Raw genomic sequence first — 3,596 nt, forward strand, 5'->3', positions numbered from 1 at the left:
CCAGCCGCTCCGCGGCATGTGGGATCTTCCCGGACCGGGGCACGAACCCGTGTCCCCGGCATCGGCAGGCGGACTCTCAACCACTGCGCCACCAGGGAAGCCCCACAGGTACATTTTTATATTGGTCTCCGGGTCCGAGGTCAAATGAGGCTTAGCACAGAGAAGAATAAAGAAAGTGCAACATTTAAAACATCCTCTGAGAGAAAACGGAGAAAAGAAGCATGTTCGTAGCCTTCGGTAGCTACTCTGCCAGCCTCGAGGGCTGCTGTTCTCACATGCTTCAGTCTTATTTCTCACAACAAACCCATGAGGTAATATTAATGGCCTAATAGTCACAGATCAGAAAACTGAGGCTCAGGAAAGTTCAGTCAATTGTCCAAGGCTTGCAAGTACCAGGGTTAACACTTGGAACAAATTTCCAGCCCACTGTTCAGCCACTACCTTACCTTACCAAATGCTCATAGTTTACAGTGTATACCTATATATATATTACTGCATTGTTTGGATGCATTATTTATTTAAAATGGAGTTCTTATCAGAAGGCTGGAAACTTTGGACCTGAACACCTTTACAAACATTGTACAAGCAAGACTGTGGGGTATGCGGACTGTGTCTTCTTTGCTTTGGAAAAGTAATACTCTATTAGTAATCATTGATTGGAACTACCTCTTGACACATGCAAAATGGTGGCCATGACATTTTTAATCTTCTATATCATTACTACCTCCCCTAACCCCACTCTTCCTCTTGTCCCTAGGAGTCCTGCCCTGCTCTCCACATCCCTTACCCCAGTACTCCTTTAGTCCAGACCAGCAGCATCTCTCAGCTAGACACTATAATGATCTTCTGGTTGTTTCCAGCATCAATCTCCTCCTCGGTTCCATCCTTCACGGAGTGAAGATTTACAGAGTGTGACTTTCACTCTATCATTCCTCAGCTCAAACACCTGCAACGGCTCCTCAGGATAAAGTCCCAAACTCAAATCTGCTCAAATGTTTGCCTTCTCCTGTGAGCCTGTGAGCCTGTGAGCTCCTAGATGGAAGAGACTGTGTCTTAGTCACTCTGCCTCCTGTGCTGAGCAGAATGCCAGGTATAAAGTAAGGGATCAGGGGCTTCCCTGGTGGCGCAGTGGTTAAGAATCCGCCTGCCAGTGCAGGGGGCACGGGTTCGAGCCCTGGTCCGGGAAGATCCCACATGCCGCGGAGCAACTACGCCCGTGCACCACAACTACTGAGCCTGCGCTCTAGAGCCTGTGCACCACAACTACTAAACCCGCATGCCACAACTTCTGAAGCCCGCGTGCCTAGAGCCCGTGCTCTGCAACAAGAGAAGCCACCGCAACGAGAAGCCCGCAAACCGCAACCAAGAGTAGCCCCCGCTCGCCGCAACCAGAGAAAGCCCGCGCACAGCAACAAAGACTCAACACAGGAAGCCCGCGTGCCTAGAGCCCGTGCTCTGCAACAAGAGAAGCCACCGCAACGAGAAGCCCGCAAACCGCAACCAAGAGTAGCCCCCGCTCGCCGCAACCAGAGAAAGCCCGCGCACAGCAACAAAGACCCAACACAGCCAAAAATAAATAAATTAAATGAAATAAATGTTTAAAAATAAATAAAGTAAGGGATCCATAAATATTGGAGAAGACTTCTGAAGTCCATTTATGTTGATGCTGCATAATGGTACAGTTTATTCTGTCTCTGGCTGGGAGCCCAAGAGGCTCCAACATACACACCAAATTTCTTGCAGGTCCTGCTTGGTGTCACAGAGCCACAAATATACTGGGGCTACAAATGATCCCAATCAGATCAAGTCCTTAAACATCCCACATCACTGCTGAACCTGCAAAAACTCCCCTTCACTCATCCTTTTAGAAAGCAGCAAAGCCTTGTTTCAGAAATTGGTTTCACATTCACTCGGATGAGAACTCACCATTGACCAATTCCTGGAAACCTCTGTGCTCCGTGTAAGAGCAAGGCTGTACAGAACACAGTGGATCACTGCCCTCTAACCTCATCTCATTTACATATCCTCAGGTGACCTTCCAATCTGTCAAGGTCATGAAGGCGCTAAATGGATATCACTTGATGAAGAGGAATGACATCGCTCCTATTAAAGGAAATGAAGCTGCGATCTGTAAAGCCTGGGCGTACGCATTGGAATCAGCCCGCCATACTGTTCCATACTCAGCTGTCTGACTTGGGGTTGGGGCAGGGGGCTGGCTTGTGACAGGTTAAGGACACTAGGTATTCAACGGCATCACCCGCAAGCTGGCTATTGCTGCATTGCTTCTGGCCTAGAAAAGTCACACCAAATTTTATGGAAGACTAATGTTAAAAAAACAACAACCAAGCAAGCGCATCTGCAGAGACATAAATGTCTAAGGAAGTTATTACATAATTAGGAGGTCCAGAGATTTGTTCAGTCACTCTTAGCCCCTCACTGAATCAGTAAATTACTCTGCCTTTCTGAATATACTTCCATATATGAGAAGTGAAAAGTAAAATGCCACCTTTTCCCAGTTACTATGGCATTTCATCAGCCACAGAAGTCAACAACCAACCCTTTCAATGAAAGTTTTATCTTTCTTTGCTTCCACCAAGTTACCAATAAGCAAGAGGTACCATTTTAAAACCTAAGAGTCCTCACACAAATGGTACACAGGTAAGCCCTAGAAATATATGAAATTAAATCATTTTATTGGACTCAGGAGCAGGCACAGTCATGTTGGTGATGGCTGAGTGGAGGGGAGGTCACGGGAGAAGAATTAGTGAGAGTTATTTTCCACCTCTAAGGAGAATTTATGTTGATACCTAAAATGTTTTATAAGTCTGTGAGTGATAGCATGAGAAAGACCCTTTTGCAGATTACGGGAATCACGTATTTTTTCAGTGTGAAACTGATGATTTTCAGAAGTTTTAAGGACATAATTTTTTTAAAAAACATTTCTCTTAAAAAAAAGAGAGGTGGGAGAGGAAAGCTAAAAGAGAACAGATACATTTAGGCAGCATAGTCTCACCATGAAATCTCCTGAGATGAAATGCATCTTTATTCTATTTTTTTCCTGTGTACTACACTCACCTTGCACGTTGTTGATTAACCCTGGCTAGCCATGAAATTAGAGTATGCTGTTTCCATAAATATAAGGTAATTTTTCCAACATATATTTCTAAATGGCCTTATCAAAGAAAATAGACTCCCCTCAGCTATATTGAAACACTTATTTACCTGCAGGGAAAATACTTTCCTAATTTATTTTTTTTTAAAGAACTTCACATAATGATAAAACAAGTTTTTCCTTCTAACTTACAAGACAGGACATCTGTAGACAATCAGAAACATAAAGTCCAATTGTCCATTCACATTTTGAAGGGTATATGGTGAAGGTCAAATTATTTTAATAGTATTCTGCACTGCTGTCAGTTACTTCCTGTCCTGCCAAAATAATGAGGGAAAAAGCAAGATAAAGACTTTTCACTCTTTTTTTTTTTTTTTTTTGCCGTACGCAGGCCTCTCACTGCTGTGGCCTCTCCCATTGTGGAGCACAGGCTCCGGACGCGCAGGCTCAGCGGCCATGGCTCACGGGCCCAGCCGCTCTGAGG

General features: G+C 44.7%; 1 protein-coding gene across 1 annotated transcript in view; it reads right to left on the bottom strand.

The window, feature by feature from the left end:
- Positions 1-3,596, bottom strand: part of LRCH1 (leucine rich repeats and calponin homology domain containing 1) — a 183,847-nt gene that overhangs the window by 58,296 nt on the left and 121,955 nt on the right.

Source organism: Physeter macrocephalus, chromosome 13 (genome assembly GCF_002837175.3).
Source record: "Physeter macrocephalus isolate SW-GA chromosome 13, ASM283717v5, whole genome shotgun sequence".
Taxonomy (NCBI): Eukaryota; Metazoa; Chordata; class Mammalia; order Artiodactyla; family Physeteridae; genus Physeter; species Physeter macrocephalus.